This window comes from Apodemus sylvaticus, chromosome 21 (assembly GCF_947179515.1).
Source record: "Apodemus sylvaticus chromosome 21, mApoSyl1.1, whole genome shotgun sequence".
Lineage (NCBI taxonomy): Eukaryota > Metazoa > Chordata > Mammalia > Rodentia > Muridae > Apodemus > Apodemus sylvaticus.
In genome coordinates this window covers 14,468,100-14,494,915 of record NC_067492.1, presented here as the reverse complement: position 1 = coordinate 14,494,915, position 26,816 = coordinate 14,468,100, and the positions used below count along the sequence as shown (strand labels likewise).

General features: G+C 45.9%; 1 protein-coding gene and 1 non-coding gene across 3 annotated transcripts in view; one reads left to right on the top strand and one right to left on the bottom strand.

Moving 5' to 3' along the window:
- Nucleotides 1-26,816, top strand: part of Wwox (WW domain containing oxidoreductase) — a 925,836-nt gene that overhangs the window by 556,175 nt on the left and 342,845 nt on the right. The window lies entirely within an intron of this gene.
- On the bottom strand, nt 9,297-9,398 carry LOC127672227 (U6 spliceosomal RNA). The gene has a single exon (XR_007974885.1). It is a non-coding gene; the product is annotated as a U6 spliceosomal RNA (small nuclear RNA).

Genomic DNA, 26,816 nt, shown 5'->3' with positions numbered 1-26,816 from the left:
CATATAGACCACTCTCCAGGAATTGAATGAACGCAAACACACAGACACACAGAAACACAGACACACACACACAGAGATACAGACATAGACACACACACACAGACACACAGACACACACACACAGATACAGACATAGACACACACACACAGTTACACACACACACACACACACACACACACACACAAACACACACACACTATTCTATGGCTCGTCTATGGTTGAAAGGAGTTCAGGCCTTAGTCCCTTGGAAATGTTCGTAGCCAGGGACAGACTCTCTGGACCAGTGTGAGTGGCCGGGGCACATTTTTAAACATGTGACTTAGAGAAGGGAGAAGGGGCTCTCCCTTAACGGCTCAGTGACATGAAGGCTTTCGTGTTGGCCCTCTGCCTCTTCCGTGTCTCTTTTCTCCTCTTTACCAAATGAACTCCATAGTTGCAAGGGGAGGGAAGGACTTCCTCAAGGAAACCATCAGCAGGTTCTTCCTTATTTCAGGCTGGACAGAGATACTCTGTCCAGTCACCACCAGACCTATGTCGAGCGCTCCATGCATCTGCCAGCAGGTCCCACAGGTGGCCGCCTCACTGGTCACACTAAAACATCAGATGCACTGCACACAGCAGCTAATGCTTTGCCGTCGCTGTGTCTGGGTTTTCATAAGCCTGGTTGGTCCAGCTCACCTGGGATGTTCGCTAATCTTGCTCATGAGGCTGGGAACTGGCTGATGGGTAGCTGATCTCAGCTATGTAAGGGTGAACCACTACGGTTAGTGAGCCTTTCCATAAACAGTAGAAACACTGCAGGCAGACAGAAACCCACAAATCTCAGAACTGGCTCCCCAGCACATTGGGTTCCCTCCAGGCTAAAGGAAATCATATGGTCAAACAGGTACATAAAGTCGTATCTCACCCACAGACTGAGGGTACTACCGTTCATATGGCAGAGGGCATGGATCTGGGACCATGCCGGCAAACTGACTGCACAATTGATTTAGTTTTACTGTGATCCGTCCCTCAGGGCTTTGCTACCCATTAATGGGGGGAGAGGGAGGAAAGACGGAGTTCACTATGTCATATCGAAAATGAGGTCTGAACAGATGTGGAGTAGCTAAGCATGGCTTGGTACCCATCTCTGAAAAGGACTCCCAGGAGGATGCAGGTCACTTGGCAGCAGGATGCTTTGACTATGCACAACGCTGTTCTCTGGTCTCTCAGAAACCTGAAGTTTAACAGCGACAGAACTCAAGCAGTATGTGTAGAGGGCTAAGCAGACAGCAGGTAAGACACCGACCAACTCTGCTCAAGTAATACTGCCAAACCGTGCAGGACGCAGAATCCCTTCCTGTCTCTTGTCCAAGTACAAAGTTCCTTCTGTCTCCAGCTTGGTGGGGCCCGGTATAGACTCTGCTGCTCTCCGCTCAAGGGTACAAGTCAAACACCCACTTCTCTCATTTTTTATCCAGTTTTGCTTTCCCAGGGCCCAGATATGACTTCATTTTTAAAGTGAAATTTTTCAGGTCATTAGCCTATAATGATGAAATGATTCTGGTTATTAGCATAAAACACAGCTGTAGTACAAGAGAGGTTATCTTCGTTGTTTAAATATTATGCAGTGCGGTCACATAGCGCACAGAAAAATTATTTTTTTAGATTATTTAGCTATTATGGAAATAATAGAATCCTACATTTTATTGAGAAATACAATAAATGAGATTTATTCCCTCAGAAGGGTAAAGATTGTTTAGGAGCGTTTCTAAGCGTCAGAAACAATGCACTTTTTGACAGGGAAAAAGACCTAATTTGGGTAGAAGACCCCAAACAGCTCCAGGACATATGGCAAACTGTCCCATGACTTGGCTTCTTGAAGGCTTGGTTTCAGATCTTGCTATGGTGCAAATGTGTGTGTCTTCCCCAAGCTGCATTTATCGTGAGGTGAGTTCTTTGAGGGACATAGTTTCATCTTGAGAGCAAACCCTTCGTAAACATCAATGCTCCAATGAACGAAGCCTCGGGGAGCTGCGTTGCTTCTCCCAGCGGAGGACAGGTCAGGAAGCCCATGTGTGAGTCTGTGTTCATCAGCTTTCCGTAGCCCTGACAAAATAACCAAGGAAATCAACCTAAAGAGAGGAAAGCTTTGGTTTCCAGGTTTTCCGTAGGTGATTGGTGGAGCCTATTACTTTAGCCTGCGATGAGGTAGTGTATATCATGCTGGGAACATCTGTCTTCCTAGTGGTCAGAAGCAGACAGAGGAGGAAGCAGTATCTTAATATCCCCCTGCTCAGTGCCATCCCCCTGCTCAGTGCCATCCCCCTGCTCAGTGCCATCCCCCTGCTCAGTGCCATCCCCCTGCTCAGTGACCCAGCTTCCTTCCAGTGAGTTCCACCCCCAAAAGGTCCAACCATCTCTCAGTACTGGCTGACAACCATACCGTGGAGCAACATTTTATATCCAAACTATGAGAAGAAGCAAGCCAGAGATCGGATTTGCTTGTGGAAAGATCTTCTCAGCCTTCAGAAGTATAAGAAATAAATTAGTGTGGCAAAAATATAAGCCTGTCAGTCCACGGTATTTTGTTGCAGCAATCAGCAGACAATGATAAATACTTCTGTCTGTCGCTCCTTGGGAAAAATACTTCAACTCTCGGGATATCACTATGTGTCTGTCTATCCATCTCTGTCACTGTTTCTTTGTCTCTGTCTCTCTCTCTCTCTCTCTCTCTCTCTCTCTCTCTCTCTCTCTCTCTCTCTCACACACACACACACACACACACACACACACACAAACACACACACCTGGTAAATAATGTCTAATATCTCAGGGTTGCAGAGACCATTTGTAGGTGGTCAGCCCAGTGCCTGGCTCCCTGTGAGTTTCAGTAAGCTATAACTGCTATTATCTCAGCTCCAGTGACTGTCATCAGCTCTGTCATCTTAGTGTTGCTGAAGACCCTAGAAGATGAAGACCCAGGTTGCATGGAAGTGAGTGCAGGATGACCCTATGAACACAAAAGGTTTAAGCACATTGGGGAATGGTAAACAATGAAATTACTTCCCCTGTGCCTCTGTTCTGTGCTTCTCCTCTTGCAAGTATCCATGATTTGATAAATTAATCTTAGCATTGCCATAAAAACATTCACCAGTTACAAGGGCTGGAGTCTTCAGGATGCTCTTTGCAATAGCTATTTCTCTAGCCAGCCCATTCTAACCTGCACATGGTTAAGAAGTGTCCTGAGGAACCTACAGGCATTGTGTCCTTTACACTTCGCGGCATTTTCTTTCTATAGGTAAGAAAACTGAGGTGCAGTATTTGCCTAACCTTACCTGAGCTCTTCAGGAAAGATGTCATCCACAGGCAACCTGAGCCTGGAAATCTGGCTCCTTAGCTGTGTGTGCCTCTGTCTGCCTGGCAGTTTTGTGATTGAATAGGATAGAAAGGAGACCTGTGAGGTCTGAGTGTCACCTGTAAGCTGAAGCAAGGATTCTTTTTTGACTCCTGTCTTGACAGAGTACCCAAATAGGCCTCCATGTTGAGACCACTGATGGGTCTTAATGATTCTAAAGAAGAATCCCGGGTATTGCCTTTTGCGCAAATCTCTGGGAGATTTGCTCTCTGGGAGTATCGCACCTCAGTCAACACAGGCAATGATCACTTTACACCCTTGTTCTTGGTGTTATTGCTTCATTCAACATTTACACGATGCGCCACACCGTGAGTGTATCTCTGGACACTCAGTGCACCGGGTATGTCTCTTACGGTTTGTAACCTTGGTTTTCACATCTGTAAAATAGGAGCAACAACGACACCTACCTTTGAGGATGAAACAAGGCGCTGTGCCGAGCGGAATGACTGACGTATGACTAGAATGTCATTGATGATGGTTATTAATTGTCACTATTCTCATCAAATGGAGGCAAAAGCAGAAAGGCTCAAATGAGTGAACCAGATGGGAGATGGTTGATGCAGAAGAAAGCCAGGTGATGTCTAGGAAAATGCATAGACTCTTCTGTGAATGTCTGTGCAGAAAGGTCCCAGGAACAGCAGGGCAGTTCCTAGCCATGTTTGCTCCAAGAAGGACTATATAGTAAATACTATGTGGAGGGGTACGTATGGCTCTTGAGGAAGGTGTGGCAGGTCATGCTTTTGATTCAAGCACAGGGAAGAAGAGGCAGGCTAATCTATGTGAGTTCTAGGCCAGTCAGGCTACATAGTGAGCTTCTGTCTCAAAGAAGAAGAAAGAGGAAGAGGAGGAGGAGGAGGAGGAGGAGGAGGAAGAGAAGGAGGAAGAAGAAGAGGAGGAGGACTAGAGAGATAGATGGCTCAGTGGTCACGGTTCTTCCACAGGACTTAAAGAAAAGTATAAAAATCTTGTCTTCCTCTGGCTAGAGGTGAGACGTCAAAATAGTCAATAATTGGAGGTACCCAAGGATGTTATAGACAAATGAAAAAATGAAGAAGGAAAACTTGGGGAAACTAGTGAACAAAAGATATATTATTAATATGAAGTGTTTTGCTATATACTCAACCCTCCAGAATCATTGTACAGTCTGTACTGGGTCCTTAGACAGAAACCTCTTGTCATTCACAGTCTTAGCTAGACAATAGATCACCCCCTGCCCCCAAGGGAGTTTGTGTGCCTGTGTGTTTTAAAGAGATTTACAATGATTCTTTTCCTATAGGGTTTTCTTGAACATATATATTTTTAATTTCTCCCTGTCTCAGGGGTAAATAAATATATTACAGTAAGCTATGGGACGTATAGCCGAGTATAACAATGATAAATGATGTTGTGTGTAATTTTTCTACTATTAACATAAAGTAATATAAACTGAAGGACACTGGTCTATTGAGAGACTTAGAAGCTAATGTTCCGTATCAGATGCAGCCAATGTCAGGACTGAATACAGATTAGGCAGTGTCCTTTTCTCCCCAAGGGAATGAAAGTTGGAGACACCACTCGCTGCCCGTGGTTTTACGGCATTTTGTTGGGACCGGTGGTGCCTTTCTTGGTCTATTAATTCAGGAACCGGTAAATGAGAGTGGGCGCACGAGGCTTTTCCGGTGGGATGCATTTCATTTATGTGTTCTTGTACGGCCTCTACCTCGCCAATCCTTTCTGTCACAATAAGTGTTTTCAAATTGTGTAGATTACCTTCACTTCATTATGGTCCCCGGCATGGGTGTCTCATGCAAAGCTGTGAGGTAAAAGTTAGGAAATACTTAAAACTCTGCCTTGTCAAAGAAAAGAGGGGAGGGGCAGCAAGCGAAGTTTATCTGGAGTTAGTCTCCACTTTCCAACATTGAGTTCATGGTCAGGATATGCTCTGCAAAATGCCAAGAAAATCCTCAGGATAGATGCTTACAGACAGCATTATATATATATATATTCCAGTGGTCTGAGTTCACCAAACACACGCATATTTAAACACATGTGATGGTAAGAATCTTAAGAATTGATCCACGATGAAGATATACTCAGGGAAGATGATCGTCTTGCCAGTGAGGCAGCCTTAAAGCTGGAGGTTTTGTGGTTTATCTTTAAGGAGATAATTGTGATACATCATCTGAGAGATCAAAAATCTGCTGCAAATCCTTCCATATCTAGATGCAGAGAAACAGCACCCCAGAAGGTCAGAGACCCCTCCCGGGCCCCACAGCTCTCCGGGGACCCTGCTTAACCTCCAGCCTCCCTTTGTTGGGCAACCCTCACCCTCCCTGCTCCCTCATGCCAAGTCTCTTCACTTGATGCCCTCACCAAACACACTCCCTCAGGAAAAGAGGGGGCAAGTGGCTCAGTCATTGGAAGAAACAGTCTGGTTGGTTGTCTTTGTCTGTGTTGATGGGAGCTGTCCCAGTAACACCCAGTTTAGCAGGATTGCATAGCAGCTGATGTTGCTATTGGGGAACTATAGAAAAAGGGTAACTTTAATGGATACAATGAAAGTATCCTGAATCTCTTGTGCCAGTTAAGGGCACCTTCCTACCCCCCACCTCCACACCCACCCTCACTCCCATTCAGAATGTGAGGAGGGCTCCTGCTTTTTTTCTTTTTCTTTTCTTTTCTTTTCTTTTTTTTTTGTCCTGCCACTCCGTTAAAGTGGCCAAGAAGGAGCAGACATTTGGGTTTCGCCACAAAACATTGTTATCCTTTCAGGAAGGCTATGAGAGGATACGTTTGTCACGGTCCGTAAATTTTATCTTTGCACTAAAAACAGGGGTTGAATATCTTCAATGCAATTATAAAAATGTATTAAAACTGGGAAGGAGAGAAAAATCCAGTGGTCGATGCGATTTTAACGATTGTGTGAATGTTCACTGTTGCATGGACCAAAAAAAAAAATGTTGAGGTTTTCACCCCCAATATTTCAGAGGGACGCCAGAGAATGGACAGGTTTTCCATGCATGCATGTCCTGCGTTTTTCAACACGAAGATGAACATATCAGTTTGAAGAGCTGCTTGGATCCTCATAGATGGAAAGCCATCAGAGAATGGTATCTGAAAGTTCCGGATCCTGTAGAATCTGGTTGTGTTCCACAACACGCAAAATGGGCATCGTGCCGTGAAAGTGAAATGTCCCTCTGTGTGTTTGAACATTCTGTCTCCAGCTGCTGGAGCTGTTTGGGAAGGCCATAGAACCTTTAGGAGGTGGAGCCTTGTTGGGGGAATTATATTACAGGGAGTCCCATTTGGAAGCTTTAGCGTCTGGCCCAGCTGCCTGTTGATGCTCTACTTCCTGTTTAGCTGACACATTGTGACATGTGTCTTATTGCCATGATAGAGTCTACCCCTCCCAGGAGCTATAAGCCAAAATGAACCCTTTGCCCCTTGAATGATTGGTTATTATTTTATCACAGACCCCAGAGAAGGTGCCAAAGCCGTGAGCTGCTTTATAGCATGTCCTTGTATGAATTTGGAGGGTCAGAGAGCAAGGATCTTTGTGTGCACTCAGGAGCCCGCGGTGGTCTGCCCTCATTTGCAGGATCGCACATTGGCTTCCTTCACTCAGTGGTTTGTATTGGCCACTGACAACACGAGGAGGAGCCAGGAAAAGCCAAGCCACCGGAGGGGCTTTCTAGAAGAACACCAGTTTTAGAATGAGAAGTGTTCTTGGAGAAGGTGTGAATGTTCCGTCGATGTCAAATACATGGTGCTAGTGATCAGCCTCTCTGGAGACAGCAACATCTGCCACCTGCCTTCATCCTGTCCATTGCTGCTGTCCACAGATGGGTCGATGGTGGAGAGAGTCATGAGAAGACATTTCTCAGTAGGAACCATCAAGTACCAGGCTCTCTCTGTAAAATAAAATGTAGGGAGAAGGTTGGGCACGGTGGTTGGTGCTTAGCTAGGTTGGGCATGGTGGTTGGTGCTTAGCTAGGTTGGGCATGGTGGTGCTCAACTCTAAGCTCAACCCTTGGGAAGAAGGAGAGGCAGGAGGATTATTTTACGTGCTTTGGGCAAGTCTGTTTGACATACTGAGTTCCAGGCCAGCCAGGCCTGTATAATAAGACCCTTTTAAGCTCCACCCCACCCCACTCCCTTCTTGAAGCAAAACACAAATTAGAAAACTGGAAATCTGGATCTAGTTGTGTACAGGAACTGTCTTCTTTCCTGCTGTGGAGTTCTCTGTTCTGCCCATGATCCTTTCTCTTACTCGGGTGGTAAATCAGTTGCCCACCTCCTTCCAATCAGTGCACGGCATCGATCCTCTTAGCATTTGGACACACTCAAAACCAGTAAAGCATCTTGCCCTTACGTGGAGGCTTCTCAATTTTTACCACTCACCATGAAGACCTTGCTCTTCCTTTCTGCATAAAATTTCCCACAGAATTCCAAAGTTGCTGGTGGGATTTTAGGTACAGAATTAGTCAGACAGTCAGTAAGTTAGTTAGTTAGTTTGGGACAGAGCCTTAGCATGTAGCTCTGGATGGCCCATAATTCATTGTATAAACCAAGCTGACCTCAAACTCACAGAGGTCTACCTGCCTTTGCCTCCCTCATGCTGAGTGAGAGTCAAGGCATGCGCCACCATGTCACACAGATCCAGGTTTCTTAGGGCCTTACCCACTGACACACTGTCTTTCTCATTTCTGCGTACGACAAAAACAAAACAAAAACCCTAAAGCTAAAGTACTGACTTAATGGGCTGCGTCTTAACACTTGCTAGATACAGTTGTTTAGGTCAGACTCTTCTGATCTAAGATGCAGTGTTTTGTGTGACTTGGGGCAAATGTCTTAACTTGTGGTAAACCTCTGAGCAGCAAAATAGAACAAATAGAGAAGATGCCTGGCACAGGATTAGATGATGTGGTGATGCAGACGAAGGGTACGTCAGAGAGTCTGGTACACAAATGACTTGAAGCCAGACACCAGCTGCTTTCCCCACAGTTCCGTGCATACCACTGTTCATAACACCTATCAAGAAATCTGTACTAAGGCACACCATCAAATTGTTCTGTAACGTGTTTAGTTGTGCAGCTGCTGCTTGTCTTTGTCTTTCTATCTCTGCTGCCCAGACCCCTACCCCATGTGTATGTGTGTATGGAATATGTATACCTCCATGTGAGGGTATTCACATGTGTGCCTACAGGTGCACACATATGTGCATGGACATGTGTGGTGGCATTTGTTGTTATAACGTCTTCTAGTGAACCTAGAGCTCATCAGGGGAGCGCTACCGGCTGACCAGTAAGTTCCAGGGATGTGCCTGTCTCCACTCTCCTAGTGTACTCTGTGTGTGTGTGTGTGTTTGAATTATATTTTGTAGGGGGGGGAGTGTGATCTGATACTTACAAACTGCCAGGTGCTCTTCCACAGGTTCTGTGTGAGATACTTAATATGTGTTTCACTGTCTCTACAATGCTATGAGACATGGGAAAAGCTGGGATAGGCATGTGAAGCGAAGTGAAGTCCCTCAGCTGAATGCAGGGAAGCACACAGTTAAATAAACAGGAAGTTGCGGGTTTGTGGAAGGCTTTGGAAATACACCCTTCTGCTCTGAAACCGTATGTCCTTTGTACAGCTTCATGAGGTGACACGGAGATCAGCCATTCCCTCCAGAACTGCATCCACAGTTTTGTTCCTAATACACATTAAGGAATCTGTAGGAGGGGCTGGAGAGATGCTCAACAGCGAAGAGCGCTTTCTGCTCTTGCAGAGGACCCAGGTTTGGTTCCCAGCACCCACACGGCAGCTCACAACCATCTGTTACTCTAGTCCTGAAAGATCTGATGTCTTTTTCTGGCCCTGTGGACTCCTGGAATGTGCTTCACATACATACATGCAGTCATGTTACTCATTCACATAAAATGTAAATAGGTGAATTTTTGCCTGTCATCCTTGCCCAGGGACCATGCTAATCTTCTCTGTATTGTTCCAATTTTAGTATATGTGCTGCAGAAGCAAGCATGGAAATAGGTGAATTTTTAAAGGACGTTTACAAAGAGCTCTGTAGGGAAATTTGGAGATCTGGTCCTGTGGTCTTAGAAATCTATAGTGAGTGACTGAGTAACGACTGAGTTATTGAAGAGGGAAGAGGGGAGAGGGAGAAGGGAAAGGGGAGAGCAAGTGGACGCTCATCACCAGGTCTAGTGTAGCATTGCTAGTGCCCACTGTTGAGTCTAGCACTTGCTAAGTTTTTGATACATTTTAAAATATGCATTAGAGTCAGGGATAATTTAATATCCATGATATAAAATTGGTGTAAGTTATTTCCATAAAACCCATGGTTCCCTCTTTAATAAGAACTTTTAAGTCAGTTATAGTAGCACACCCCTTTAATCCCAGCACTCAGGAGTCAGAGGCAGGTGAATCTCTGTGATTTCAGGGGCCAGTCTCGTCAACATATAGTGAGTTCTAGGATAGCCAGGGCTACACAGCAAGATCGTCTCAAAAATAAAATAAAATTTAAAAAGTAGCATCTAGAAAGAAGCCAGCCATTGGTCCTCCCTGGCCTCCACTTAGTCATATATATTATTGCATTGGCTTTGTGAACGTCTTTGGCCAAAGAACGTATTGTTAAGTTATTCTCCATTTTTCAAGGATTGGATTTATTTGTCAAGCTCAGAAAGAATGTTGTGTTATATGGAAATCCTGCACCTGTGCAGAAAGGTATTGTGTAAGTGAAAGGGTATTTTTTTTTCCTGAAGCATAGTCACAGAGATTCTCTTGGCAATATTCCAGTAGGGAAACTCACCGGAAACGCAGCAGCTCAGCATTAGAACTCAGGCTAGGGAGATGCTCCGCAAGGAAAGCACATCCGGAAAGGCGCGAGGACTGGAATCCCTGGATCTAGCACTCAGGGGAAGAGATGAGTAAGCTGGGATTCCCAAGAGCATGACAGAGTGCTCCCTGGATTCAGTGAGACATGGTGTCTTGTATAAGGTGGAGATCAATAGAGGAAAGCACCAGGCATTAACCCTGGGCTACCAAATGCAAGTATACTCATGTGGGTGTATGAACACACAAGCACGCACACACACACACACACACACACACACACACACACAAAGATTAGAAATGAAAAAGGAAATATTACTCCCTTTGGTTCCTATCACTATCAGCAGGCTGAGATATATGCATAACTAGAGGAGATGCAGGTATTGGTGATCATGGATTAACCAAAGAGCAAAATCATCTTCCCTGATTGGTGGTAGAACCACAGCGGGAGTGCCCCATCACTGAGATCAAAAACTCTTTCTATTCTGGGTAGGATCTCTTTAATCCGAAGTATGTATAGCATGTATGTGTGTGTGTGTGTGTGTGAGAGAGAGAGAGAGAGAGAGAGAGAGAGAGAGAGAGAGAGGAGAGAGAGGAGAGAGGAGAGAGGAGAAAGGAGAGAGGAGAGAGGAGAGAGGAGAGAGAGAGGGAGAGAGAGAGAGAGAGAGAGAGAGAGAGAGAGAGAGAGAGAGAATAGGCCAGATCACAACTGCACAACTATCATTCCATAGGTACTGTCCACTTAATTGGTGAGACAAGGTCTGGGGTTCACCTGTTTGACTCTGCTGGCTGGGCTGTAAGGGGGATGCATCATCTTAAATTCCCCATGCCCAGATTTTGATGTGAGTGATAGGGACTGAACCCATGTCGTCATCATTGTACGGCTATCACTTTACCAACTGAGCCTCCCAGCGCCTCCCCACCTGACACAACTCTTTAATAAGGACCGGGGCTCTCCTTGAGAGGAGGGAAGCAGTCCCTCCACTACACCTGCCCCCCGAACACAATGTGCCCTTGCTAATAAATTCCGAGGGCCGACACTGCCTGAGCCTGCTGGTCTTTGCCCTCAATTTCATTGAGATGGGCCATTGAAAACTCATTACAAGCTGTTTAGACTGTGACTTTGACTTCTGCTCGGCAGTGAACAGAATTAACAGCTCTTGGAGGTAGGAAAAAAAAAAGGCACTCAGCCAAATTAAAAAAAAAATTTTAATGAAAAAAATTGAAATGATGAGAGAACACTTTTAATATTATCTCTATTAGTCAGGCAAACAAGCACTCATCTGCAGCACGTGTGTCCTGCGCGTTGCTCATTTAGAGCCTGTTGTGGATCGAAGTTTGCCCACTGAAAGAGAAATTCTTACCCAGGTCTTGCAGGCAGCTGAAAATTTTTTACATGCCAAGCAATGAGCCTTTGAGTGTAGCAGAATTGCTTCATAAATTTCACTATCACTTTCGGATTTCTGTTTTTTTCTAATTTAGTGCTTGATAGTTTTTTATGTGATAATTTTAAAATGCTGTTTATAGCAAAAGTTACCTTGATAGTACAGGTGTGCAGAGAAAATTCACAGCCATCAAGAGAGAGAGAGACAGAGAGAGAGAGAGAGAGAGAGAGAGAGAGAGAGAGAGAGAGAGAGAGGTGTTGAGAGAGATTTTCCTGTTTATACTCTAGGCATTTTGTGATTCTCGGGATGTAACCTTAGTGCATTATGGGTTTAAAACACATCCTGATTAATCCAAATTTTGGGAAAAATAACAGCACAAGACTTAAATATTGTTGCTGATACTGATGTTTTCTGTCTATATTTGGGAAGCTCATACAAAATGTCTCTGTCTCCTGATATTTGTAATACATCTTAAAAATAAAAATATTTATAGAGTGCATAGAGTCCTATACAGGAAATGAGGAATAACACTACTAAATTGCAAATTTTATTAATGAGATGATTTAATGTTTAATACTTAAGGTAGACAGAAGAACCTTATCCGGTAAAGGAAAAATACGTATTTGAGAATGGCCTGGTAATATTTTCCAGTATCCTGAGATCCTCAAGCACAAACAGATACAGATATGGATCATGCTGAACGTGGACAGAAAACGGTATTTCACACTTGGGTTTTAGGTTATCCAGACACAGAAAATGGGGATGGAGAGATGGCTCTGCAGTTAAGAGATCAAACTACTCTTTCAGAGAACCTGAACTTAGGTCCATGCACCCAAGTCATGCAGCTTACAACCCTCTGAAACTTAAGCTCAAGGGGGTCCTGACGCCCTCTGCTGGCCCCCATAAGCAGAGCACTCATGTGCACATACACACCCTGCCTGCAATACACATACATGTAATTAAACAAAATTAATCACAAAATAAAACAAGCAAGGGTTCATTTTGTGTGGCACATAGGTGTGAGGCAGAAGTCAAGGCACTTCTGCTGACCTTTGGCAGCATCACCATAAGATTATCTAGTTTTGTTATTGTTGTTGTTTTTGTTGTAGTTGTTGTTTTATTTTTCAAGCTCTTTCCCAGGTTGCTAGGGACATGGCTGAAAGTTGTGTATGCAGTAAGACTAAGATGTTCTGTCTCTCAGGGTCCCATTCGCAGCACATCAAGAATGTTTGTTCATCCTCCAAACACTGGAGTAACACCCAATGCCAACTTACGCCAACAACAACAACAACAACAATCTTTCAGAGCCAAATTTAGTGAATTAGTCCAGTGTCACTCAGGCCCATGGATAGATTTCAGCAATCAGTTCAGTAAATGTAGTCACATATATCTAAACCAGGTGGGCTATTTACTGGCCACTCTGTTTTCTTCTCCTTCAAATATCTCACTTAAATACTTGTTATAATAAGCTTTTCAAACCTCAGTGTTTTCCCCATAGCCAAGGCCTTTATTATTTTTCCTCCCAGGGTATCTTTTTTGGGAAGCCAAAGTTGATGGGGGAATGGGAGCATTTGCATCTTCTAGAGTTTCAACGAAGCTCGATTATGTTCTAGTCACTACTGCTGTATGTATCACAGAGCACTCCAAGCTGTCCTCTTCTGTGGTGACATGCTTCAGCAGGACTCAGCAGGGACAGTTTTCCATCCCCACAAGCATCAGCGGAAGGAGCTTGAAGACAGAAAACAAAAACAAAACCCAAGAAGTCATCTAAAGGTTGTCCACTCAAAAGAGTCGGAGTTGAAGCTGGCTGTCATCTGTGGCACTGCACAGCACTTCCAGGCAGCTGGGTCTTCCTCCAACTACGCTGACTGGGCTTCCAGGGTACACACCCCAAGAAAGAGCCCAGAAAATCTTACATCGTCTTTCATGATCCTGCCATGGAAGTCATGGCAGCTCTGATCAGTTTGTCCAGGCAGACCCAGAAGCCTACTGAGGTGTGTGGGGAGAGGAGGTGCATACACTCCACCGTCTCACAGGCCAGTGGGATGGTTCTCAAAAAGAAGGTGGCATTGGGAAATCACCATGGCCACTTTTGGAAAATGTGGGGTATATAAGGGATGGAAAGATAGCTTAGTGGTTATGAGTACTTCCTGCTATTGCAGAGGTCCTGGGTTCAGACCCTTATATCCACATGGCGGCTCACAACCATCTATAATACCAGTCTGGGAGGTGGTCTGTCATCCCTTTCTGGCCTCTGTGGACACAGCAGGCATATACTGTACATAGATCCCTGCAAACTAAACACTCAGGCATGTAAAAAAAATAATTCATAAAAGGAAAGAAAAATAAACTGTATCTTCAACCATCAGCAAACTTTTGGCATGTAGTAGTTGCACATGAGGAAAAAAAATAGTGCTGTTTGAGAGGGATGAGGGGGCCTGGATTTGAATTCTATCTCTGCCCTTTATTAGCCATATGTCCAGCCCTCAGTATGCCCATCTGTGAAATGGGGGGGGTATCTCAAGTTGACCCCCTATAGTTGTTCTCAAGTTTGTGCATATAAAATACAAGGTGCAAGTGTCTGCCACCGAGGTCCCACTACAGATGCAGCCCAGTTGCTCAATGACTCTTCCCCGAGTCAGTTCACTGAGTCGGAATCTGCACACGATAGCCATTATTTAGGTTTATTGTGCCCTAGTCTATGTCACAGAGCGCATCCTTGATGTTTTCATGAATTTTCCAGGAAGACGCACCATACCACCAGCCAATGAAGGTCAGGGAGGGGACAGATTAACAGCATCTCATACCACAATGTCAGAAGCCTTAAAAGTGTTTACAGAGCCCCGTGACACACAATGAATTTCAAACGAGAAGATTGGAGCCGAGGTAAAACTACACCCGTTCTAAGCTCGAGCAGAGGCCTTGATGTTTTATGATTGTTTTAAGGTCCATTAATCGTTGAATCATGGGGCCATGTAAAAAGATGACAGCTTTCACATCCAGGGCCCGCGTTCCTTTGAAATGTTTTTGTTTCTACACTGCCCTTAATTAATGGTGGGGCGGGGGTGGAGGCAGCTAAAACCTGCTTCAAATGTGGCAAAAAAAAAAAAAAGTGAGGTGCCACAAAATAAAGCAACTCAATCTCTTCTAAAGACATTTTATGGCTGGTGCCAAGGAGTGGCCCTTGGACGGAAGGGTGGCAATCTCTAACATGCATCAGCTGAGTCTCGGAAAGAGGCCTCCAGTCACCTAGCCAGGAGCTGTTCTCTAATAGAGTAGCCACAGGACACATGTCGATGTTTAAACTTAGATGAATTAAAATATAAAAACTGGTTAGGGTTCTACTGCTGTGAACAGACACCAATGACCAAGGTAGCTCTTAGAAGGACAACTATTAATTGGGGCTGGCTTACAGGTTCAGAGATTCAGTCCATATCACCAAGGCAGGAGCATGGCAGCTCCCAGGCAGGCATGGTGCAGGAGAAGCAGAGAGCTCAACATCTTATTCAGAAAACAAACAGAAGACTGGCTTCCTCAGGCAGCTAGAAGGAAGCTCTCAAAGCCCACCCCTACAGAGACATACTTCCTCCAACAATGGCACACCTACTCCAGTGAGGCTGCACCTTGTTGCCACTCCCTGGGCCAAGCATTTTCAAACCACCACACTTGGTGCACCAAGGACAGTGAGTATATTGCTCACAGTGGGTTAAGTGCTTGCCTTGCAAACACAAGAACCCATGTTCCATCCCCAGTACCACATACATTTAAAATTAAATAAAATTAAATCAGGTGTGGAGGCACACATTTGTCATTCCCGTGTTGGGTGGGGACAAATTGGTACACGAACTCACAGGCAGGCCAGCACAGTCTAATCAGCAAGACTTTGGGGCACATCACGGGGCTTCTCTTAGGTTGCACTGACAAGGGAGAGGGCGGGTAGCCATCGGTGGCTGAGTTCCGTGTGAAGTGAGCAGCCCCTTCACAAGTCTGCAGGGACTTCAGTCACAAGCTGGAAGTCACACGGCCACGCCCTTACACGTGGATGCATATCACAAAGAATTCCATAGTTGTCTGTTACGTCTCCATCGTCTCCCTGGATCCCAGGTCCTCTGGGCTGGATAAGTCATTTGGGAGAATTCAGTCCCCTAGACCATTCAGACAGCCATACCTCTATCTGTTCACTGTATCCACGACACCCTTTCTCTCTCTCCTTCCTCTAAATCAGGACAGATTCACCTCAACCCATCACCTCTGGAAGCTGCACAGAACATTTGGCAATCCCAGGGCCCTACTGTTTGATTCTAGAAGTCCTCTGCTGCCTCCTCCCTTGTCTCTTCCCTTTTTCTGTGTTTATTTGTACATTTACATACCGGTGCTCATGGAGACCAGGAGAGGATATTGGATCCGCTAGAGTTATAAGCAGCTGTGAGCCTCCTGAGGTGGGTGCTAGAAAACAAATTTGGATCCTCTGGAAGACAAGCAAACACTTAACATCTGAGGCATATCTTCAGCCCCCTTCCCTCTACCTGCCCCCACTTTTATAACTCAGGAAAGCTTCAGATCCCTACGGAGAGTGCCAGTCATTCCTCTTTCCTATCCCAAGTACTTAGAGCACTTCTCCCTCTGTGATGTCAGGGATGGCCGCCACGATCCCTAGAGGGTTCAACTACTCTGGCCGTTCCAGGGTCGCCATTTGTTGAGGTGGGGTAGCACTTGGGAAGCATAATAGCTCAGAGAGGTAATCACAGAGCCGACAAGAGCAGCATATGGTGATTGTGAAGGGAGAAGGATCCATTCCCACCCTCGTGTGCTCATTTAAGCCTCTGTACCTCTCCTGGCTCACAGGTTCAGAGGTTCAGTCCATTATCACCAAGACAGGAACATGGCAGCTCCCCATGTCCAAATACCATCACCCTGGAGTTAGGGTGACAAACGTTCAATCCATTGTCATTGATCAGGTGCTAAACTTTCCTTCTCTTTCACTTTATTATCTGTTAGGGTAACTTGGAGGAATGGATGGGGTTTTCTAATAAACAGTGCAAAACACATACTAGTCTCTCAGTAAAGGGTAACCATCAAACTGACAGTTTGTTCTTGTCGTTACCTACCCTGTCATATGACAATGATTTTGTGAGTGAGACTGGAGCCCATCTTCTTTAGAACTCCAGTCCTCCCTGTCTTCAGGATGTCCAGCATAGAGTAGGTACCAGTGTATACCATATACAAAGAGCCATTGGTGTCTTACCTGGGCACTATTGATGTTCAAAGGAGGTGCGATGACACTGGAAGAACGGGGAACATAAGGTGAAACCTCCAGATGTGTCCCCGTGTCTACCTCCTTGTCTACAGGCTCAGAGGCATGCATTGTCAGACTCGACTCTTTCTGCAGATACTGGGGTCCAAGCTCTGGTCCCCATATTTGTGCAGCAGGCACTTCACCAACCAAGCCATCTCCCCAGCCCCTAAGCAGATGTAGTTTTAAAAAAAGATTTCTGACTCACTTTTAGATTTGACTGAAAAGTAGACAAAATGAAAATAAAATATAAAAATATTGTGAATCTTGGTGGTAAACATAATTATGGAACACACCCCAGGATAACTCTGTGCTAAATCCCGGTTTCCAGCTAGCTATGGGCAAAATACCTACTTCATTGTGAGTTGTTATTTTCAATTTTCATGACGGTTATTATTTTTTTTTCATAATTACTTGATAGCTTTTAAGGGGGAAAACCAACTTGGCGGCTTTAAGTATATCTTGCTTTTGTTTGTGTTTTTGTCCTAACACGCTCCAGTTAAAACCCACAGGCTGGCCTTAAACTCTGTATAGCCTAACCAGCCTTGAACCCCAGACCCTTTACATCTCTAAGCACTGAGGTAGCAGGCAGATTTTCCTTTAACACTGCCTCTAAACTCCACAGTTTCCCTGCCATGGAGTCAACCTTCCACAAAGACCTCAGAGCCTAAATCCTTTCTCATGTAATTTCCTTTCTTTAAATTTTCCATGCCTCCAAGGCCTTCCTTCCAGCCTCGTCCCTAAACCAAACCTACACAGTCTTCTGAAGAACACAGAGACTTTTAAGCTGGAGTGCCAACCAACTGCCACTCTGTCTTTAATACCTTTCAAGTGTTAGATTAATAATGTCTGGATAAGGTGGTCACCAGAGCCAAGCTCAGGGCGTCAGCTGAGACTCCCCAACATCTGGGATAATGTGCTCTAATTTCTGGACACACACACACACACACACACACACACACGTTTTTGTCATGAGTAGAAAGGGATGTAATTATGCCAGTAGAGTTTTGCTGGGCCATGGCTTTGAAACATATACATGTGTGGGTAGCAAAGTGTATATTGTGTGTGTGTGTCTGTGTGTGTATACGTGTGTGTGTGTGTGTGTGTGTGTGTGTGAGAGAGAGAGAGGGGGGGGGTAATTTCATTGTCAATTTTATACAACCTACAATCACTTGTGAAGAAAGTCTCAAGGAGCGATTGTCTAGGTCACATTGGCACCTGGGCATGACTGTGGGGCATGGTCTTGATTGTTTTAACTGATACGGGAAGACCCGGGAGGAAAGTGAGTAACACCGCTGCATAGGTTGGACTCCCAGACCCCAAACCGTCTAAGTGGAGAGAGCTAGAGCACTAAGCACGCATGCACTCATGTCTATATGCTCTGGAATGTGGGTGGGATGGAGTAAGCTGTTTTAACTCTCTTCAGCCTTGTCCTTCCCGACTACAACCTAGAACTGTGAACTGAAACAAACTCTATTTTCCTTAAGTTGCTTTCTGAAGTTGTTTTGATATTCCACTAATGTAATGATATTCCATTAATAAAAATATTAATATTTATTAATCAATTATTTACTTTATATCCCGACCGCAGTTTCTCCTCCCTCCTCTTTTCCCATTCCTTCCTCTTTCCCCCACTTCCCACCCTCCTTAATTTGGTTTCTGTCAGGTTATTTTTACAATAGCAACAGAAATGACAGTAGAACAGTAAGTAGTGTGTGTGTGTGTGTGTGTGTTTATGTGTATGTGTGTGTTTGTGTGTGTATGTGTGTGTGCTTGTGTGTATGTGTGCTTAGGTGTGTATGTGTGTGTGCTTGTGTGTATGTGTGCTTAGGTGTGTGTATGTGTATATATGTGTGCTTGTGTATGCATGTGTATATGTTTTTGTGTGTATATGTATGTATGTGTGTATGTATGTTTGAATATGTGTGTATGAGTGTGTGTGTGTGTGTGTACCATAATGTAAGTGCAGGGGCCAAAGGAAGGTGCCCTAGATGTTCCTCCACCACTCTCAGTTTTACTCCCTTGAGACAGGATCTCTCAGTTAATCTCTGCCTAGTGACCTCTCCCCAGCCATCCTCCTGCCTCTGCCCACTACCCCCAGCACACATGACTGCTTTTTATGTATGTGTGTTCTGGGAATACAGACTCAGGTCCTTACGCCTTCACAGCCAGCATCCTTACCCATGAGCCATCCCTGCCCCAATGCCGTAAACCATGATCAGTACAACCTCAGGTCAACGGCTGTTGGTCTGGCTTGTTTCGGTGGCGACGGAACCTAGGGCACTGGCATCGTGCTTGCAAGCCATGAGGTTCTACCACCCGGCTCCAGGGCCAGGCCCAAGCTCTCGCCCACAGCAGCAAAGGCCACTGTGGAGATCACTCATGTGCAGGAGACATTTGTTCCCCACCACCTAGGACTTGTTGCTTCCTCTTTGTCACGGCTGATTTTGTTTGTCACATGTCAGGCCGGGCCAAGAGAGAAGAGCATTCAGAATCAGCTCCTTTTCTCTTTCCTTTTCTTTTTTCTTTTCTTTTTTTTTTTTTTTTTTAGCAGCCACCTTTGCTAATTTCCAGCAGTCAGCACATTTAGCAAGTCGGTAGCCATTCGCCAGAGCATGCCATTAATCTATATTAGAAATTGTGGAGGATTCGAACCTTCCCGAGGCCGGCAGTCCCCCTTCGTGTCTGCAGATTATCCTTGGTTAAGAGTGCCTGCCATTTCTGTCCTGAGTTTGCCTTTTCCCTTTGGGTTTGAATATCTGCATTTAATAACAAGACTGTGGCAGCACAGGAGACTGCGACTGTGTCTTGGTGCCTGACAGTGTCATCACTGGCTGCCACAGAGCTTGGCTGGACCCTCGCTCTGCTGGCCCCTAGGTTCGGTGCCAAGAAACCTTTCTAGTTCCTTCTCCTGGAGAATTTTGGCAAAATGTGCTTTCATTGGTGTGTGTCTGTCTGGAATATCATTTCCTTTCCTCTTTCCTCCTCCTTCTTATTTGAAAAATGAACTGCTTTTTCCTTTCCTAAAAATCTTGAAAAAAAAATCATTTTCAATGCTAATTCAAATGAACTCTCTGTCTCTGGTTCTGTCTCGGCTCTCTGTCTCTTTCTCTCTGACTTTATTTGTGTGTACGTGCTCGAGTGCGTGCTTTACATCTCCTTTAAATCCCCTATGTCCTTCTTTCAAAACTACCAAAATAGTCTCTCTCCGTTAAAAACAAACAAAAAAGCCAAAAAGAACAAAACCAAAAAAATTGAAAGTGTTAAGTTTCTACACATCTGCATTAGAAAAGGGGGTCACATCATCAGCTTGGTGTTCATTGAGAACAAAACAAAACAACAACAACAACAACAAAACATGCCTGTTGCACAAGGCTATGGGCCTGAGTTCGAATCCTGGGAACCTGTATAAAAGCTGGATTCTTATGAGGAGCATCCGCAATGGCCGCTGTCCTGCAGGGGCTTGGGAGGCAGATAGAAGGGTCCTTAGAAGCTGACAGGACAGCAAGCCTGTGGTATAGAGCAAAAGTCAACAAAGAGGTGAGCTCTAACAAGGTAGAAGGTGAGGACAAAAACCAGAGGACCCCCGCCCCACCCCCACCCCAGCACCATTGCGCTTTGCTAACAGGTATCGTTAAGATAAATATGCTGTACTTTATCCTGGCAAAGCCCCCAGTCTCACTGGTGTGCAGTCTACACAGTAGATGCCTCTCTCCGCAGGTACTCCCAGGCTCTCGCCCTGCCTGGAAGCCTGACCTCTTACCCTCTTCTCAGGTTGGATAAGCAAGGATAGCTACCACCAGGGCTTCAGAGCAAAGCCAGGTCAGCTCCTCCAGTCTCCAAATGCCTTCCCTCCAGGTGGGATTGACTGCCTCCCTGCCTAGAAGATTCCCACCCCTCAGCTGTGTCTGCTCTTAGAAGCTCAGGATACCCTCTAGAAACGCCCCGCATTCCTGACACCCTACAATCAAGCTCTGCAAACAGCACCCTATCCTTTATGGACGTGGGGGCCTAGCACTCCCCATATCCACATATGCCCCACCGCTTTCTGCCTGGACCCTGACTGACAGATACAGTTCAAAATCTCAGGTCACGAACGATATCTTCCTTAACCCAGGACACACACTTCCATCCGAAACACACATTTGAGGGGACAGGGGAAGTTTCTGGAAGAAGATTTCAGCAGAATTATAGCTCCTTTTCCTTCCCTCCCGAGTTTCAAACCTCCCTTCCCTCCCTGCCCTTCCAAAGGCATTTGGAAAGAGGCGAAAGAACTTTAGAACCCCGGGGCATCTGTGTCTTAGCCAAGGGCAGCTGCTGGCAGCCCCTCCCTCTGCCAGGGTCCCAGTGAACCTTGTCTGGCTTCCTGCTAGTCCATGCTCACACATCTGGCTGCCTTCCCAAATGTGACCTTGAAAATGGCCTGTAAGATCTCTTCAGGGCCCAGAGGCTCTCTCTTGAACTCCTCACTGGCCTTGCCCTCTCCCAGATGTTCCCAAGTCCTCCGTGCGACCTTATGCATCCTCCCCGAGATATCAGTCAGTCATCAAAGGGCCATGAAGCAAAGGAGTCCTGGAAAACACAGCAGAAGAGAAATATCCTCGCATCTGCTCTGTTTCCTCTCTGTGTTTCTACATAAAGACTCCTCCTCCAGATGAAGGCCAGGCCCCTTGTTCGGCATCACCAAATCCTGAACTTGACCCCTTCTGTTGACCCCTCCGATTACAGAGTCAGTCCATGCACGAAACTTTGGAACACCGGTCAGAGGGAGGAGGTAAGAGGTACGCCCCTTCCTTTTGTAGCATCGACACCCACCTCTCACTGCACCTCCCCTCCCCACACATAGGCAGACATAAAACCACACAAGCAATCCCTCCGTTCTTCCTGTCGTAGCAGAGCCTCCAGATGTAGGCTCATTGGTAGTCATGGTGTGTACCTCGGTGTTTGTGCTTTTAATAGATATTGCAAGTGTGTTTAATGTGAAAATAGAAACGGAGGGCTTTTAAAAGAGCTTACTCGAAATCCTGCCAATTACTGAAGTCGACCAGACAAGAAGGAGCCACTTTTTTTTTTTAATACAGGGAGGACGGGGGGCGTTTCCACCAAAAGTCTGGCCCTTTGTCTTTAAAAATATCCATCTCTTAGGCCCTGAGTTATAATAACGAACACAGATGTAGCTGAGTCACATTAGAAAGCATGACCGAATGCTGATGTGTCGGACTCCACTGTGTCATGTGTCATATGCAGCATTTCTACAGAGGAGCCAGAAGAGCTCTTACTTGGTGGCTTAGAGCCTTTTGGTTTGGGGAGAAGATAACCTTCATTTAACTTTTTATTTACATATCTAATTAATTAATTTATTTATTTGCATGTGTTGGTGTGGCTGATACGAGTGTGTGCAAGCTCAAATAAGAATAGGCACACTTCATGCCTGGGAACAAATGTGTGCACTCACTTGTGTGTGGAAGCCCGCAGAGTTGACCTCGATTTCTCTCCACTTCCTTTATTGAGGCATGATTTCTTGCTGGCAGTGGAGCATTAGAAAGCCCACTTGTCCCGGAAAACCCAACTGTCTCCGAAGTGCTGGGATTACAGGCAACACCCAGGGTGTTGAGTTCTGAACCCCAGCCCTCACACTTCCGCTGCAACTGCCTTATCCACTCGGCCATCACCCGAGCCCCATCTTTAACCCCCGGTGCCAGTTGCTAAACCGTGCACCATCCTCTGGCCTTTCAAATGCTCTCAATCACCTGCTGACATGTATCCAATGGTGAGAAATCACCAAGCTTCGACTGCAAGAGCGAAAGTAAATTATCACTAGACAGAAACAAACAAGTCAGTTATCCGAGGCCTGAGACATTGCCCAAAGCAGCCCCAAGTTGGCTTGGGGGTGGTCTGTCCAGCTGCGTCTGAAGTTGATCCTACCATCTGAACTAAGTTCATGCCAATGTGGAAGCCAATCTTCCATAACGCTCAGCAGCCCCTGGTGGATGGTGGAGCTAAGGAATTAACGTTGCTTAAACCTTCTTCCTCTTTTCTGGTTCTTAAATTCGAGCTCTGTTCTATTTTTTTCCCCCCTTCCAAACTCTGACTCCTATTCTCCAAGAATAAGGAAGCTTTAGCCAACTGCAATTTCAAAGTATTGCCTCTTAAGCCCAGGCCAAGTGTGTAGACTTGATAGAATTCTGATTAATGCAGCATATTATATTAATTTTCAGAGGAACCTGCAGGCATTGCTCCCGTTCCTAGTGCAGGCTGGCCTGCCAGAAGCATTTGTCTACGTAAAGAGCTAATATCTTCAGCTACGGCAACCGTAAAGCTGGAAATCTATCAGAAGGGCTGGCGTCTCTCGATGCGCGTAAGGCACACTACAAAATAGATATAGAACTTGGCTGAACTTTGCTTCAAATTTGCCAATCAAAACTCAGAAGTCTCTGCCAAGTTGGCTTTAGAATCTCTTGGTTGGAGCCAGCACTAATTATGTCAACAAGTAGCTCAAGTGTGGCCCCTGTTAAATCCTTCACTCCTGGGGGTTAGGACTACGCCTCGGGTGTACAGGCAAACATGCCCTATGCAGACAAGCTGCTCCTGGTTTCTACCTAAATCTCCCAAGACCTCCTCCTGACTTACCATTTCTTTCTATTCCCCCTGGAGTACGCTACTTCCATCTCTATCATAGATAGCAAGGGTTTTGAAAAGTCAGACAGATGGCCTGGGCACCAGTCAAAGGTTTTCTGATGAGGCCAAGCCTTCTCAGAACCACCGTCATCTCTGCAATTGAGAAACCTCACTGGGCAGTTACTTGGGGGAGTTTATTCTATAGACTTCTCCATGTACAGCATCCCTTAGGAAGGCAGTGACTATGGAATCGGGGGGCGGGGGGGGGGGGCTGAACTGAGATAGCAGGCCTGGGAGTCTCAGCTCACCCCATGGGAAGCTCTGGAGCTCCAAGGGCCCATCAGAGCTGATCTCCACTGGGTCAGTACAGCCAGACTTTTGGACCTCTGCTTTGAAGGTTGTGTAGACTGGCCCTAAAAGGACATGACCTTGAAAATAACAGGCCACTGAACAGACACTCCCCTAGGAGAGTGGCGGCTGAGACTGAGGTGGCCTAAGTGACATTATCAGTCCAGCATGAACACATCCCTACCCTTGATTCGGCTCGGGCCCTGCCCCAGCTCTTCCACACCATCAGCCTCTAGGATATAGACCTCTCTTCTATGGGCTAAGGTTGCTAGGAGCTAGTCTGCATCCCTGGGCGATCCAACCCTGAAGCCCATGTTGGAAGGTGTATGGTATGTGGACACGTATGTGTTTGGAAGGTGTATGGTATGTGGACACACACATATGTGTGCAGATGCACAGGTCACCTCGTTTTCAGGGAACAGGAACTCAGCCAGACCCTAAAGCTGGATCAACTAAAATGACCCAGTGACCCTCCTGTGCTGAGGTCACAGGTACCTGCTTGCTTTTCAAGTGGGTAAGGTGCCTTTGAATCTGGACTCCCATGCTTGGCCTTACCCGCTGCTGATTCCAAAGCTGGACTGACTCCTTGAAAAACTGCAAAATAAGCCCGGCCCATCCTAGTGCCAGAAGCATCAGCATCCTAGATTCTGGCTTTTCTGCCTGAAGCAAACCATTCCCAACTCTAGCTAGAGCTTTCTATATCAGAGCCAACTGTCAAGCATGGAAAAATTCTGATGAAACCAAGTAAAATCCCCATCTCCGGCCAGAAATTTTAAATATGCTAGAACTAAAATCTTCCAGAATTTAGACATTCACCAGAACCAAGAGGCACCAAATGGTCGGCACAAGGCTTGGAATCTTCACACATCCTTCTCTGCCCCCCCACACACACACACACCAGAGAGCTACATGGCACGCAGCTTTCAAGAAACACTTTCTCTGCTGAACCCAGACACTTCCTCCTGTTTAGATTGGACTCTGAGGGAAGGCTGGGGGGCAGATTCCTTGGGAAGCCTACTTTCTCTTCAGGAGTATAATGGGATTCAAAGGTAATCCTTAAGGGAAAGGGCAGCCATTTGTAAAGGAGAAAGGAGAAAAGGCAGGAATGCTAAGGGAGCCTCCTCCGAGATTGCCAATAAACAACAGCCACAGCACAAAGAACCCAGGAAAAGAGGAAGAAGCCCCAACGTTTGTAAATTTGTAAACAAGCCCGCTAAAGCAAATCCTGGATTCATATTCTACTTGAAAAACAGGGAGGGACTGGCCACGCCACGCTTAGAAGTTTGAATACACTTTCAGTAGCTCTTCGTTATCTCAAATTAAATCTTAAATTGAGCTTGTGGTTCCGTGAATTAATACTCAGGCCTTTCAGCCCGGCTGCTGAGGTCATTCAAATCTAATGGTGGAAACGGTCACAAGGTCAGGACTTGGCTGGAAGCGTATAGAACGCCTTTATGATGCCCGCAGATGTTTGCATTCCACAGCTGGAACTGCCAGGCACTGAGGTGGGGCTGGGGAGCTGCAGCAGGGCTTGGGGAGGGGCTCACCTACTCCCATTACTATATCAGCTGCCCCTTAAGTGAAGTAATACAGAATCCTGCCACATCCCACCATCCAGAAACAAGGCAGGCTGTTCCTTAGGTAGAAAAAAAAAATGTAATGGCAGTCATGCCTGCAAATTCACCATCCCAGGACTCTGTGGACAGAGAAGGGTCTCTCTCTCACCTGTCTATGGAATGACGCAGAATATGTCAAACACAGTCCATTCCAACAACCATTCAGTGGCAGCCTCAGCCGAGGTGTTACCAAGCAGGTCATGCTTGATAACAGAACTATGGCCCGCATGTTGAGGAACCTAAATAAATGTGTGCAATTCAAGTTAGCTGAGCCCAGGCTGGTTCAAATCCCCCTAGGAGAAAGAAGCATTCATTGTCTCACAGTTCCTCAACACATGCTTAACACGCTAACCCATGTCGCCAGCCCTTCAGTCTAGATTTCCATAAGACATCTTCAGCGTAGTTGTGTGTGTGTGTGTGTGTGTGTGTGTGTGAGAGAGAGAGAGAGAGAGAGAGAGAGAGAGAGAGAGAGAGAGAGATCAACATCATTGTTGAGTGTCTCCCTCTGTTACTCTTGACCTAAGTTTCTGAGATGGGGTCTCTCACAACCCTCGATCGATCTTGTCCCTTCAGCTAGACTGGAATCCACTTGTCTGCCCGACTGGCACTGAAGGTACCCTAGAGTGCACTTCCATACCTAGCTGTTATGCAGATGTTGAGGATGCAAACTCAGACCCTCTCAGTTCCTCAAAAAGTGCTTTTCACAGCTAACCCATGCCCCCAGCCCTTCAGTCTAGATTTTCCTGCTTTTCAACTGGGTATTTCATTTCATTTCCTAGTTTCTTTTGGTTTCTGAGATCAGGTCTCATGGAATCCAACCTGGTCTCTAACTGGAGCCAATGGCGACAGCAACCTGACCTTAACTCCTGCCTGCCCTTCATCCACTTTCCATCACTGGCCTGTGGCTTCAGAGATCCTCAGAAATGGTATCAGAGAAGGCATTGGAGGCAAGTTATGATGACAGTAAGGAGAGCAAGGGTCCAGAAACTCCCCGAAACTCACTGTAGAAGCGTTAGGTGGGGTCAGCATGGGTTCAAGGCAACAGTGTCATCTCTAGGTCTCACCTCTGATCTTCACCGTCCCCCTAATATACTTCTGGCTAATTTAAGGACAGGGAGACCCCAGGACTGGAGGCACCTCCCATTGTGGGATGAGAAACAGAAATCATATCCATGTAGCAGGCAAGGGTGCTACTGTAGGTCAGGAGCAGGCCCACCCCTGCAAGCAGGAGTGGGCTTTGGGGATGGATCTGTGGGACTGAGGGGTGGACTGCTGACAGGTGGGGACAGAGTCACAGTGAAGGTGTCAGGTCATGAAGGGGAATTAGCTGCCAGGTATCAATAGG